Raw genomic sequence first — 15,556 nt, forward strand, 5'->3', positions numbered from 1 at the left:
TCTATCTATCTATCTATATAGTTCCCCTGAAGCTACATTAAACTTAGCATTTTACACCTAACTCAAGATTTAAAGTCGCCGATGACAAGCATGTAAGTTTCATATGCAGCCCTGATTCAGCTTTGATTCAGCAGACGTCTGTAGCTACTCGAAGCTGTCATCGGAGGGTCTTTCTTTGACTGGCTTAAAAAAAGTCTGAAATCCGTATGTTTCCAAAGCGACACGCGAACTCTCCCAAAGTGGGAACTTCCCTCGAAGTGACCACAGCCCAAAGAGTTCGTGGAATAGGATTTTCCTTAGCTTTGCTTCCTTTGAGATTATAGTTAAAAAAAGAAACAGCTTCAAATTAGCGGAGTTTTTTTTTAAACGTGACAGGACGAGGAATTTTAATAGTACGTTACCATCGAAAACGTATACATTCTATCCTTAATCATACCTTTAAAAAAAAAGCACAGATCGTCTACCCAGGACTGTCTCCGATTTAATGGGGTGTAAATGCAGGCAGTTTGGAGTCACCGCAGTTTCTCTCTTTTTTGCGCGAAGTTATGCGGATGAAAGCCAAAGGAACGCACCTCGGCCCAAGCAACCGCATTCCAGAGCAGGGAGAAAATGCATTTCAATCTGCCAGCGACACCATGTTGCGCTGTGGGAATAGAGAGAGGGAAAAAAATAAGCCACAATTTACCAACATCATTAAAAGTTACTTAAATCGCACAGATCTGGCCAATCTTCAAGAATAACTCAAATCGTTGACAAACGTCACGGTCTATCTAATACTACATTAAAATAAGCATTGGTCGACTCAGCTTAGTTTCATTATTAAGTGCAAAGAAATTTAAACATGTAGGCCAAAGAATTTGACGTATGAAATGTTTAAATATGATAAATGTAGTGATACAGTTCAACCGGTGAGAGCTGGTACGGTGGGGGGTTTTTTAAATAAAAGTTTATCACTTACTTGTTTTTCACTGGTGTTCCGGCCCCGCTTTTGGAGACAAGGGTCTTGCTAGTAGTGCTGGTGCTATCCAGGCAGCCGCTGCACCGTTCGGGCTGTCGCTCGGCGACTATCCTCCGCTCGCTGCTCCCTCTCAGAATGTGGGCCGGAGCTGGGACGCGCCTGATTGACAGCTGCGCTCCACATTGTTTTCATTCCATTCGGGTCACATGGCGGAGCCGCGCGCCGCAACACCAGCGGGAGGCGGGGCTCTGGCCCCAGCTCCAGCAATCGGTCCATCTCCAAAATGTATCCCAGTGAGTTGTGTCCAGTCTACGACTTCTTCAGGACCCGTGCGTATATTCTACCCGTTTTTTTGTTTGGTGTGTACTGTCTCCTCTCGGAACCTGGGCAACTTTTGTTTTCCCTCTCAGAGGGTGGTAGGCATGTGGAGCGGAGCGGACCAAGGTCAGAGGAGATACACAGAAGGACACCAAACCTTTCCTATCCATGTACCTGTCCAATTGTATTTTAAATGTTGTTATGTAGTATGCTGTTATGCCTCAATATCTTCTCTGGCAAAATAAAACACAAATTGCTGAAGTAACAGCGGGTCAGGCGGCAGGGGACGTTTCAGGGGTCGAGACTCAGCATTTCTGGAGAACATGGATAGGTGAAGTGTACTGCTAGAGGAGATATGCGCATAGAAGTAATTGCAGAAGGTACACAAAATTGCTGGGGAAACTCAGCGGGTGCAGCAGCATCTATGGAGCGAAGGAAATAGGCGACGTTTCGGGCCGAATCCCTTCTTCACAACCTCCTCTCTAACTGCTTTGAAGAAGTAATTGCAGATGCTGGTTCACAAAAAAAAGACACAAAAATGTTAGAAATGTAAAAAGGTTAGAATCAGTCTGAAAGGTCCCGATCCGAAATATTACCTATACATTCAGTCTTCAGGACTGAAACATCACCTATTCATGTTCTCAAGAGATGCTGCCTGATCCGCAGTGTTACTCCAGCACTTTGTACCAGAGGAGGTAGTTGAGGCAGGTACTATAACAGCATTTAAAAGACATTTGTGCAGATACATGGATAGGAAAGATTTAGAGGAATATGGGCCAAATGTGGGACTAACATTAATGAGGCATCTTGGTCGGCATGGATGAGTTGGGCCGAATGGTCTGTTTTCTGCACTGTATGATTCTGTACTGTATGATTCTAAACCAAATTGGCTGAAGAAGGGTCCCAACGAGAAACACCACCTCCTTCGCTCCATAGATGCTGCTGCACCCGCTGAGTTTCCCCAGCAATTTTGTGTACCTTCGATATTCCAGCATCTGCAGTTCCCTTTTGAACACCACCTAACTATGCTCTTTCGAGATGCTGCTTGACCCGCTGAGTTACTCCGGCACTTTGTGTGATTTGTTCACCATCCCTGATCCTCCATTAAAACTTTGAAAATTACCTAACATCAGGCAAGCAGGGAAATTCAGGGAAAATAAAATATCTTGTGATTCCTCTTCAAGGAAATAGCAGGTGATTCAAAGTTACAATTTAGGTTTTGCCTCTGACAGTGATGGACAGTATCCTTGCTGTGGTTTAATTCCACAGACAGACCTCTTCAACACTGAAATGTTTGTAACTTCATACAAAGAATTGTTGATCATATGCTTCACTTCGTAAAAGGATGCATACGTACAATTACTTCCCTTTCCCATTCTGTCCTGGGCCTCCACCATTGCCAGGGTGAGGCCACACGCAAACTGGAAGAACACCTCATAATCCGTTTGGGTATGTTACAACACAATGGTAGGAACATAGAAGAAACAAAGAACTGTAGTTTCTGGTTTTCTAAAAAAAAGTACTGAAGAACTTTTCATCTCTGAAGAGCATGAATAGGTAACATTTCGGATCGGGATGTCACCTGAAGAAGGGACATCTGAAGAAGATCCCAGTATGAACACTGAATTTTCCAATCTAATAGCCCCCCCTACCTCCTCTCTCTTTCCTCTGCCCCCCCATCCCAGTGTGCAGTCATTTCTGCCACCATCTGCCTTTGAAATCTACTCCACAAATCTGACAGTCAAAATCCCCCCTCATCTGCACCCAACTATCACTTACTTTGGTCCTGTCCTCATCTATTTTCCAGATTTCCCTCCCTCCCCCCTACCCCTCCACTACAATCAGCCTGAAGAAGGGTCCTGAACAGAAACATTAATAAGGTGGATGAGTTGAATGTGCAGATAGCTATTAATGACTATGATATAGTTGGGATCACGGAGACATGGCTCCAGGATGACCAAGGCTGGGAGCTGAACATCCAGGGATATTCAATATTCAGGAGGGATAGACAGAAAGGGAAAGGAGGTGTGGTAGCGTTGCTGGTTAGAGAGCAGATTAACGCAATAGAAAGGAAGGACATTAGCTTGGAGGATGTGGAATCGATATGGGTAGCGCTGCGAAACACTAAGGGGCAGAAAACTCTAGTGGGAGTTGTGTACAGGCCACCTAACAGTAGTAGTGGAGTTGGGGATGGCATCAAACAGGAAATTAGAAATGCGTGCAACAAAGGTAAAACAGTTATAATGGGTGACTTCAATCTACATATAGATTGGGTGAATCAAATTGGCGAGGGTGCTGAAGAAGAGGATTTCTTGGAATGTATGCGGGATAGGTTTCTAAATAAACATGTAGAGGAACCAACGAGAGAGCAGGCTATTCTAGATTGGGTATTGAGTAATGAGGAAGGGTTAGTTAGCAGTCTTGTTGTGCGTGGCCCCTTGGGCAAGAGTGACCATAATATGGTTGAGTTCTCCATTAGGATGGAGAGTGACATTCCTAAGTCAGAAACAAGGGTCCTAAGGTAACTTTGAGGGTATGATCGCTTTGCCCAATACCTCCGCTCGGTTCGCAATAACCAACCTAATCTGAGGAAGGACATTCTTGCCATGGAGGGAGTACAGAGAAGGTTCACCAGACTGATTCCTGGGATGTCAGGACTTTCATATGAAGAAAGACTGGATAGACTCGGTTTGTACTCGCTAGAATTTAGAAGATTGAGGGGGGATCTTATAGAAATTACAAAATTCTTAAGGGGTTGGACAGTCTAGATGCAGGAAGATTGTTTCCGATGTTGGGGAAGTCCAGAACAAGGGGTCACAGTTTAAGGATAAGGGGGAAATCTTTTAGGACCGAGATGAGGAAAACATTTTTCACACAGAGAGTGGTGAATCTCTGGAATTCTCTGCCACAGAAGGTAGTTGAGGCCAGTTTGTTGGCTGTATTTAAGAGGGAGTTAGATGTGACCCTTGTGGCTAAAGGGATCAGGGGGTATGGAGAGAAGGCAGGTACAGGATACTGAGTTGGATGATCAGCCATGATCATATTGAATGGCGGTGCAGGCTCGAAGGGCCGAATGGCCTACTCCTGCACCTATTTTCTATGTTTCTATTGCCTATCCATTCCCTCTGCAGATGCCAGAGTGGTGTATTCCACCACTTTGTGTTTTGCTCATTAGTAAGTCTTCAGACATTATAAAAATTGGCAGAGTTGCGGACAGTGACGAAGCCAGTCAAAAGATGGAGCAGGATGTGGATCAGTTACTGATCTGGGTGGAGAAATGGCAGATGGTGTTTAATCTGGGCAAATATGGGGTGTTGCTCTTTAAGAGGTCAAATGTAATGCATACGTTTACAGTTAATGTTAGTCCATAGCTCTGTGAAAGTAACAACACAAGTAGATCAAATCTACTTAACCTTATCCACTGCCTCAAGGATATAAAGGGTTGGAAGGCCCAGAACTTCCTCCATGCATATGTCTCTATAGGCTGTGGGCCAAGCATCAAAATGGGTCTAGAATTTAACTATTGTGACCCATGTCTGGTATCTACTTGAAATTTGGCACATATTTAAATAAAATATAATTGAGAAGGAATTCATAACTCGTCAGTGTCAAAAGTTGCACAATAATTAATTAAGCTAATTCGAAAATTAGATTGAAAAAGTAGCGCCATCTAGTGCTCAATGCTCATATTACTCTGGGGAGCCTAATTCCATGCTGCGGTCTACTTAAACCATATATTATTATTATTATTATATTTATTTATTTATATACATATATATATCTCCAGTCATATTCACGTCATATATATATAATTATATTATATAAGAATAATATAATGAATATAATTATGAGTGTGTATGTTGAGTGAGACTGCCGCAGAGGTCCCGGTTTCACCGACTCCTGAACCCGGCTAATTAATGGGTGAGTGCAGTTCCTGTGCATTCCCCCGTTTACTGAACCCCACTGACTGGGGCAGTGCCAGGCTGGGGGAAGGCTAAGGCATCTTCCACTGAGAGGAAAATGCTTAACACTAACTCGCCCCCCTTCCAGAGCTATCCATGGCTGGAACTGGAGCCGCATTGGGACTGGCTGCTGGCTCCGTACGTGTGGCCGCACAGCGCATCCACCTCAGCCAGCATGCCCTTCTGGATTATCATGGTGACGATGGTGGGGAGCAGCACTGCCCTGCAGGCCGCCTTCAGCACCCCCATAGCGCCAGTTCCGTCAGTCCGCCTGCTCGCTCACTGCAACACCGGCCGGCCGACAGACCGACCGACCCCTCGCAGCATCCACCGGCGGACCAACAGCCTGACTGACCCTAACCCTAATCCTATTCCTAACCCTACCTCTACATTTTTATTTAACAGTTCACATCATAACGTTACAACGATAAATCAGTTGTAAAATAAAATTATCAGCAAGGTTAGCATTACCTTTATTCCTTGGAAACCTTGCTATTGTTTTGATGTAATTAGGAGGCAGTCATGATCCCAGTGTGCTCGCTACCATGAAGCAAAGCGCGTGATTGGTCAATTAGCGTCCGACTCAATGTCAAACGTGCATTGATTGAACAATTACTACTCGGAAAATTGGAGGTTTTCTCATATTTTAAAAATATGTGCATGTTTTGGTCTTGACGAGTTACAGGTATGATTAGTATAATATTTTTACACAATATGTTATAAATACAGGTAGATACGTAATTTGGGTCACGAAATGCAACGAAAATGCACCTCGGCCCATGGTCTACTATGACTTTTAAGTTTCAGACTCCTCTGCTAGGATATACAACCTTGCTGCCGAATTGTGTGCATTTCGATGTCACTTCTAAGTTCCTGAGAAAAGAGGCTATAGCCTGTAGTAAATGATCAGACTCACACATAGTGATTAGAATCCATAGTCTTTTATTAGCAACTCTGTGGAGGAAACACAAGGTACTTTCGTCTCCATGCATTCAGCTAGTCTAACTGGAGAGAGAGAGAGAGAGAGAGAGAGCTCACTAATAAGCCTGTGGGCGGACCAGTAGTACGAGTGACATAAGGAATGTGCAGCAAGCATAATGTGTGGTAACACATATATAGTACTAGACTAAGTGGGACCCGTTGGGTCCCATGTTCACACGGGAGGGCTGGTCCCCCGACGCAATATTCCACCTCTCCACCAATTCCAATATTGGTGGCAAGTGTGGGGGGGGGGGGGGGGCTTTCTGGAGCGCTGGTATGGGTGTTGTTGGCTGCAGGGACTACTGGCCTCCAGAGGGCTAGTATGGACATTGTGGGCCAAATGGATTCTTGGGGTGGCAGCTCAGTCCCTCAAGCCTGATGTGCTGGTAGCTCACTCATGGCTGGTGGGCTGGCAGTTGACTCACGACTATTCCTTGACATTCCATTTCAAGCAGGGTGCAAGGCCACAAAATTCAAGTGCAGTTTCATACCGCTTCATGCAGGGTGCAAGGCCACCAAATTCAGGTTCAGTTTCCAACCACTTCAAGCAGGGTGCAAGGCCACCGAATTCAAGTGCAGTTTCCAACCACTTCAAGCAGGATGCAAGGCCACCAAATTCAAATGCAGTTTCATACAATTTCATGCAGGGTGCAATGACACCACATTTAAATGCAGTTTCATACCATTTCATGCAGGGTGCAAGGCTACCACATTCAAATGCAGTTTCATACCATTTCAAGCAAGGTGAAACCACCATAAAACCACCATAAAACACCACACTCAGTTCAGTAGATATTCAGTGTGGTCAGTTGATTCACAGCTCAGACAGAGTTGTGACCTCCACCTCCACCTCCACCTCCCCCTCCCCCATCATGCAGAGACTGAGCCACACCCACACTTCCAGGTTTTATAATCCCTCCCCCTTCCACCAGAAAAGGTGTGGCCTTCATGGCGTGATTGACAGGAGAGAGATTCTCAACATTTTTTAAACACTAATAACACTTTTATTTTTCATTGATGGGAAGAATCCTCTTCACCTAATCAGCGGATGGGGACAGAGTAAGATGGGCAAAAATCACAGCCGTAAATGGTAGCGTTTTACCTAAACTCAATATAGTGCATACAGGAAGTTGTCAAGTTTAGACAAACAATCCTTTGCAGTGCCTTTTCATTCAACCCAAAACTCGCCAAAACAACCCTTGGCAGTGCATTTTCACTTCAACACAAACAACCCTTGGCAGTGCATTTTCACTTCAACCCAAACAACCATTTGTAGTGCATTTTCACTTCAACCCAAACAACCATTTGCAGTGTATTTTCACTTCAACCCAAACAACCATTTGCAGTGCATTTTCACTTCCACCCAAACAACCCTTTGCAGTGCATTTTTACTTCAACCCAAACAATCCTTTGCAGTGCATTTTTACTTCAAACCAACCATATTTTCATTTTCAAACCACATTAAGGGCACTCACATTTGAGTAGACATGCGTTCAGTGTTATTCAGAGCTCAGAGAGACATGACCCTCTGACTTCCTCCATCATGCAGAGACTGGGTGAGGCACACCACTTCCTGGTTTTATAGTCCCTCCCCCTCCCTCCAGCAGGGGCAGCAGAGAGAATGGCGATTTAAAAAAAAACATTAATATCTCTCTGATTTTTCATCGATGGGGAAAAATCGTCTGGTCCAGCAAGGCGGAGGGGGGCTCTGAGTGAGGTGGTCAAAAATGACGGCCGTAGGTGGCGGCGTTCTCTCGGAAATCGCAGCACAGTGAGCCAAAAGCGGTCAAGATCAGACTTTTAATAATATATAATAAGATAGATTGACACACTAATCTACATCCTCCCTCTTAAAGAATTAAATGCAAATACACAACTACTGAGTACTACAGAGAATTAAATGCAAATGTACACTGCTGATTATATAGCACTGTGAGCACTGGCTCGCCCCAAGGCTGTGTCCTAAGCCCCCTGCTGTTTAGTCTGCTTACACACGACTGTACTGCTAGACTCAATAACAACTTCATCAACAAGTTCGCTGATGACACAACAGTGGTGGGTCTCATCAGTGACAATGATGAGTCGGCGTACAGGATGGAGGTGGAGCTGCTCACAGGATGGTGCAAATCCCACAACCTCATTCTCAACGTGGGAAAAACTAAGGACATGGTGGTTGACTTCAGGAGGGCGGGAAAACAACACCATACACCTCTGCACATCGATGGAGCTGATGTGAAAAGGGTCAGCAGCGTGAAGTTCCTAGGGCTCCACCTGTCAGATGACCTGATGTCCACAACCAACACCACAGCACTGGTCAAGAGAGCCCAGCAGCGACTACACCTCTCCGAAGACTACGTAAAGCAGGTCTCCCCACTACACATCTACGAACTTTTTATAGGGGGACAATTGAGAGCACATTAACCAACGGCATCACTTCCTGGTTTGGGAGCTGCAAGGCGTACGAACGGCACCAACTTGACAGGATTGTGAAGACTGCCAGCAGGATTATTGGTGCTCCACTCCCTTTCTTGCTGGACATATACAGGAAGAGATGTATCAACAGAGCCATCTCCATCATCAAAGACCCCTACCACCCATCGCATCACATATTCTCCATCCTGCCATCTGGGAAGAGGTACAGGAGCATTAGCTGCAAAACCAGCAGGATGCTCCTCAGCTTCTTCCCGCAGGCTATAAGACTGATAAACGGACTTAGCCCCATGCCAAAGTATCGCGCACCAACCATCAACCTGGACACACTGCAGCAGCTGTCGATCGGAACACCTGTTGATGTTTAGTAGAGAGTAGAGTGTTTAATTTAATTTGTTCATGATATATGTATTTTTATTTCTAGTTATTTGTTATTTGTACTGCACACTGAATAGACACTGGTTGAGCAACGTTTTTTTGTTTCCTCTGGGTATGTGAGTACTCAGGAAAATGACAATAAAGATATACTGATACTGATAAAGCACACATAGCGTGTGCCAATAAACTGGAGGACGTTCAAACATAGCCTGGGTACTTTACAGTGGGAGTACAAACACGACCAGCATGCGTACGGTACAGTCCTGCATCTCCTCCCGTCACCGGGGACACGCTCAGTGGTGAAATAGGCGTCGGAGATTGAAACGGCATTCCAGGGGACGAAACAGGAGACTTTGGCACAGGTGGAGGCGGCGTTGCCATTGGTAAAGTAACCGGATCAGAAACAGGTTGTCGTGCTGATGCAGTCAGGCCGATGCCGCTGGATGTGGATGGAAGTACACTTGTGCGGTCAGGATAGTACGGAGGTGGTGCTGGCTCATTCACAGGCAGGATATGTTGCCTATTACATCTGTAGATGCCGCCATTGGCATTGACCAAGTATGAACGTGGCTCGAAGGCAGTTCCAGAAATTACACCGATGCGGTCGTGACCTTTGTTGCGGTCGTGACATCAGACGCTGAGCGGGTGAACCCAATGGTGGGTCGCGCGAGATGTTGCGCAGATTAAGCAGGTCCAGGTACACATCTGATTTTGCTCTGTGGGACCGCTCCATTAATTGTTTGGTACTCCTGATGGCACGTTCAGCTAGTCCATTGGACTGAGGGTACTCAGAGCTGCTGGTGATGTGACGAAAACCCCTGCGTGCAGCGAAGTTTTTGAAGTTCTGGCTGTTTAAAATGGCGTGGCCGGGTCCAGTCATCGTCGTGGTAGCTCAGCGGAGATTGTGTGTCTTTTTAACTTGAATGTTCATTTTTTATTTATTTCTTTCTACTAACACTTTAGCACTAACAATGTACGATCGGAAAACACTGTTAAAACTAAACTTTAGAGTAACCCAAGGCCTTTTAGACACGTTACTCACCGATCCAGCGTGACCGGCAGAGATCACAAGAGCGCGCTGCAGCAACAATAATGGGAGTGCGGCTTCAGGAAAAAGTATGGAAAAAACATCACGGGGGGGGGGGGGGGGGGGGTTTCGGTATAGGCTAAGAGCTCAAGCCTTCCATCTTCCATCCACCTCTGCCAAGCATCCTTCTGGCTAACGTCCAGTCCCTGGAGAACAAGTTGGATGGCCTCGGGGCGAGGATCAGATTCCAGCGGGACATAAGAGACTGCAACATCTGTCTGACTGATAAATAGGCTGATCCTGCTGATGCCGGATTAAGTAATCTGCCCAGCCGAGTCCTTCACTGTTTTCCGTGTGGACAGCACAGAAGAATCCGGGAAATTATGCTTCATAACCAACAATAACTGGTGCAACCCTAGGAATATTAAGACGCTTTCTCGTTCCTGCTCGCCGGACCTGGAGCATCTGACTATCTCATGCCGCCCATTCTACCTTCCCTGTGAGTTCAGCTCAGTGATCGTCACAGCCGTCTACATTCCACCGCAGGCGGACACCGACGTGGCACTATCGGCCCTACACGATGTGCTATGTCGACACCAAAAACAAGAACCCTGATGCAGCTATGGTGGTGGCTGGAGATTTTAATAAGGCAAATCTCAAAAAGGTTATGCCTAACTACTGCCAACACATCACGTGTGTCACCAGGGGGGAAAGAACTTTGGACCACTGCTACACGCCGTTCAGGAAAGGCTACAAGGCCGTTTCTCTCCTTCCTTTTGGAAAATCTGATCACGCTGCCATTTTCCTGCTGCCGGAGTATAAACAACGGATAGTACGGGAAGCGGCAGTGGCGAGGGACGTAAAGCGGTGGTCTGACAATTCAGAGGCCATGCTGCAAGATGCACTGAGCGATGTCGACTGGTATATGTTCCAAGCAAGTTCCAGAAGCGGTCACGGACTTCATTGCAACAATAGCCAATAACATCGTCCCTACGGTAGGGGTTAGCATCTTTCCTAATCAAAAACCCTGGGTGGACAGGTCTGTTCGTGTTGCCTTGAATGCTGCTTACAACTCCGGCCTGGCATCTGGCAATATGGATGACTACAAGGCAGAGTCCTACAGACTGCGAAGGGCGGTGAAGGACGCAAAAAGGAGGTACAGGGACAGGATGGAGTCGCAGATGGAGCAGCGGGATACCAGACGCCTTTGGCAGGGGCTACGGACTATAACTAACTACCAGAGCAGCCTCCCCCCCCCTCCTCCCTAGCTGATGACCTGAACTCTTTTTATGCACGATTCGAGACGAGCAACATCACTCCTAGCTCGCCGACTAACAACAACACCGCCAGCGCGCTGGCTAGCGAGGCGGGAGGGAGGTCCACCGCTGGAGATGTGCACACATTCACGGTGACCGAGCACAACGTGAGGGGGGCTCGGACGCATCTGAACACGAGGAAAGCTGTAGGCCCAGATGGCATCGCGGGGCGAGTACTAAAGTCTTGTGCTACTCAGCTTGCTCCAGTGCTCACCAAATATTTAGCCTCTCCCTGGCCAAGTCCGTGGTCCCTGCCTGCTTCAAAAGATCCACCATTGTACCTGTGCCAAAGAATGCCTCTCCAGCTTGCTTGAATGGCTACTGACCGGTGGCCCTCACCTCGGTGGTCATGAAATGCTTCGTGAGGCTGAACAAGAACCACATCTGCGCCTTCTTCCCTCGCACCATGGACCCGCTGTTCGTATATCGTCCGAACAGATCCACGGATGATGCGGTCTCCCAGGTTCTGCACACCACTCCCTCTCACCTTGACAGCCAGAAGGGGGGGCTATGTGAGGATGCTGTTCATTGATTTCAGTTCAGCTTTCAATACCATAGTCCCCACCAGACTTGCTGAGAAGCTGCTGGAACTGGGGCTGAACACTCTCCTGTGTGCCTGGGTCCTGGACTTTCTCACCGCCAGGCCCCAGGTGGTCAAGATGGGGGGACATACCTCCAATCCCCTCATCCTGAACACAGGATCCCCCCAGGGTTGTGTCCTTAGCCCCCTACTGTACTCCCTGTACACACATGACTGTGTGGCCAGGTTCAGCTCCAACTCCATCATCAAATTTGCTGATGACACTGTGGTGGTAGGCCTGATCTCAAATAATGATGAGAAGGCCTACCGGGAGGAGGTGGCTGATCTGGCACTCTGGTGTCAGGACAACAGCCTCCTCTTAAATGTCACAAAAACTAAGGAGCTGATTGTGGACTTTAGAAGGGCTCAACATCCAAGGACGTACACGCTACTGGAGATAAATGGGGTTACTGTGGATAGGGTGAGCTGCTTTAAATACCTGGGAGTCCACATCATAAAGGATCTGACATGGATAACACACACTGCCGCACTGGTGAGTAAGGCAAGGCAGCGCCTTTACCACCTCAGGCAGCTGAGGAAATTCAGAGTCTCTCTGGGAATCCTTCAGTGCTTCTACTCTGGGGCTGTAGAAAGCATCTTGTCTGGCAACATCTCAATCTGATTTGGGAACAGCTCTGCCCAGGACAGGAAGGCTCTGCAGAGAGTAGTGCGTTCGGCCGAACGAACTATGGGAACAACACTCACCCCCCTGCAGGACTTATACACCAGGAGGTGCAGATCCAGAGCCAGCAACATAATGAGGGTCCCCTACCACCCCAGCAACAGACTGTTCCAGCTGCTACGGTCAGGCAAGTGCTTCCACTGTCACGCTGTAAAAACAGAGTGGATGAGACGGAGTTTCTTCCCACAGGCCATCAGGACTGTAAACTCTTATCTCACCAGGGACTAATTTACTAATTTACTGTTGTGTTGTGTCTTTTAAACATTTTTTTTCTAAAATGTAAATACTGGTTCTGTTCTATTCTTTTCTGTTGTTCTGTTGTTTTGCACAATACGCAGGCATTGCCACTTTCATTTAACTGCACATCTTGTGACAAATAAACTTGACTTAACTTGACTTGGTAAATTGACTGCCATTATCAGATAGTAGTTGACATGGAGCTCCGTGGTCGGAGAAATGGCGTGCCAGCTTCTGAACTACCCCATGAGAAGTGGGGCTACTAAGAAGATCGATGTCAAACCAATCAGAATACGAGTCGACAAGAACCAGGTATTGTTGGCCATGCCACTCAAATATGTCAGTTGCCACTGTGGACCGGGGAGGGCAGGAACCGGGTATGGGAGAACTGGTTGCTTTTGTTGATGTGATGCCAAACTGTTGCACACTGCACAGAATTCCACTTTCTCGTGAATGTAATCAGTCATGCCAGGTCAGGCCAGTAAAACATGTTTTTTGCTCGCAGGACAGTTGCTTCTGCGCCTGGATGTCCCGCATGGACAGCATCAAAATACTTGCTGTGTAGAGAAGCAGGAACTACAGCTTTGTGGCCCTTTACGATAATGCCATCTTGTAGTGCTAGTTCATCAGGGACGGCAAAGAAGGGCCGAACTGGAAGCAGTACATTGTAATGCTTGTGAGGCCAACCGCGCTTAATGACAGAGGAGAGCGATGGTAACGTATTGTCAGCGGCAGTGTGGGCTACCAGCTCATCCAAGCAGGACGGGGGAATAAAGGAAACAGTCATAACCACAAAATCATCATCTGGTGTGGATGAACCCTCGCAGGTCTTTCGAGGAGCACGTGAGTGGGTGTCAGCCAGTTGCATGTCCTTGCCACGTTTGTAGGTTCGAACAATGTCATACTTCTGAAGCTGTAGCAACATGCGTTGAAGGTGTCCTGGAGAGGCGTGTATTGGTTTGTTCAAGATGCTGATCAGGGGTTGATGGTCAGTTCTTCATTTGTGACCGTTTTCCCGAAGATAAAGTCATTAAACGTCGTGCATGCGAAAACGACTGCTAGCAGCTCCTTTTCAATCTGGGTGTAGCGTTGTTCCGTGTCTGTCATGGTGCGCGAAGCATAGGCAACAGGCCTGTTGCCGTCACCATCATCTTGGAGGCAAGCTGCTCCTAAATCGTACCGTGAGGGGTCACAAATCAGTGTGACCGGTAATTTTGCATTAAAGTAGGCGAGAGTGGGGGCACAAGACATCTGTTGTTTAAGAGTGTCAAACGCCCTCTGCTGTTGCTCATGCCAGGCCCAAAGAGTGTCTTTGTGGGTTATCTGGCGCAGTGGGGCCGATAGTTCACTGACGTTTCCCACTTCTAACACCATGTAGGAAATGATCAGACTCACACACAGTGATGAGAATCCATAGTCTTTTATTAGCAACTCTGCGGAGGAAACACAAGGTGCTTTCGTCTCCATGCATTCAGCTAGTCTAATTGGAGAGAGAGAGAGAGAGCTCACTAATAAGCCTGTGGGTGGACCTGTAGTATGAGTGACATAGGAAATATGCCACAAGCATAATCTGTGTGGTAACACATATATAGTGTTGACACACTAATCTACATAGCCTATTCAATCTCTTTTTGTATAACTGATCTGTCTTTCCAGGAATCAATGAACCAATGCTGCCATCTCCCTTGAACAACTTTCCATATCTGTTGTTGGGTAAGAAGACTTAAGCCCGTGTCCCGCTTTCCCGAGTTACTCACAAATTCTCCCGAGTTTTCCCCTTGATTCAAACTCGGAGAATGTCCGTAGGAGTCTGTAGCGAGTCCGTAGGAAGCCGTAGATATGTCCATGCGGCTCGTAATGCCAGCCGTAGGTACTCGGGGCATCAGGTAAGTCGGGACGTTTTTTCAGCATGTTGAAAAATGTCCACGAGTAAAAAAAATAGCCTCGAGTACCTACGGCTGGCATCTCTGAGTTTGAATCAAGGGGAAAATTCGGGAGAATTCGTGAGTAACTCGGGAAAGTGGGACAGGGACATTATATACAATAAACTAGATGTGATCTCACAAAATGCCTTAGAAAATATAATTTCAGATTTTTCTACATTGTACTTTTGAACTATTTTTAGGTTTATTATTGTCACAGTACTTTGCTTTTCCTTTCGGGTATGCTATCCAATCAGATCAGTTAATACCATACATAAATACAATCAAGTCATTCTCAAGTACAAGAGGTAGAGCAAAGGGGAAGATGCAGTGCAGAATATAGTTATCTTAGTTTAATCTTAGTTTAGAGGTAGTTCAGACATACAGTGTGGAAACAGGCCCATCGAGTAACTGAGTACGTGCCGACCATCGATCACCTAAAAACTAGTTCAATGTCCTACATTCGAAGGGCAATTTACAGAAGCCAATTAACCTACAAACCTGCACTTCTTGGAATGTGGGAAGAAACCAGAACACCTCGAGAAAACCCACGTGGTCACAGGGAGAAGTACTAACTCTGCATAGACAGCACCCGCAGTCAGGATTGAACCGAGTCTCTGGTGCTGTGAGGCAGCAACTCCACCTCTGCGCTATGTACTACCCTAGTCATGGAATCATTCAGCATTAGGCCCCTCAACCCAACTCGTCAATGCCGACCAAGATACCCCATCTAAGCTAGACCCATTTGCCCTTGTTTGGCCTGTA

The 15,556-nt window shown here is 46.7% G+C and overlaps 1 protein-coding gene across 2 annotated transcripts in view; it reads right to left on the bottom strand.

Moving 5' to 3' along the window:
• The window catches only part of lats2 (large tumor suppressor kinase 2), a 53,275-nt gene extending 52,118 nt beyond the window's left edge, over positions 1 to 1,157 (bottom strand). Inside the window, exons 1-2 of one of the 2 annotated variants that reach the window (XM_033022741.1) lie at positions 959 to 1,157; positions 437 to 643 (exon numbers count right to left, since the gene is read on the bottom strand). The gene's annotated coding sequence lies outside the window, so the exon portion shown is untranslated. The remainder of the gene's footprint in view (positions 1 to 436; positions 644 to 958) is intronic. The other variant, XM_033022742.1, reaches the window with a different exon arrangement.
• Positions 1,158 to 15,556: the final 14,399 nt, after the last annotated feature.

The sequence above is a fragment of the Amblyraja radiata genome, chromosome 6 (genome assembly GCF_010909765.2).
Source record: "Amblyraja radiata isolate CabotCenter1 chromosome 6, sAmbRad1.1.pri, whole genome shotgun sequence".
NCBI classification, from domain to species: Eukaryota; Metazoa; Chordata; class Chondrichthyes; order Rajiformes; family Rajidae; genus Amblyraja; species Amblyraja radiata.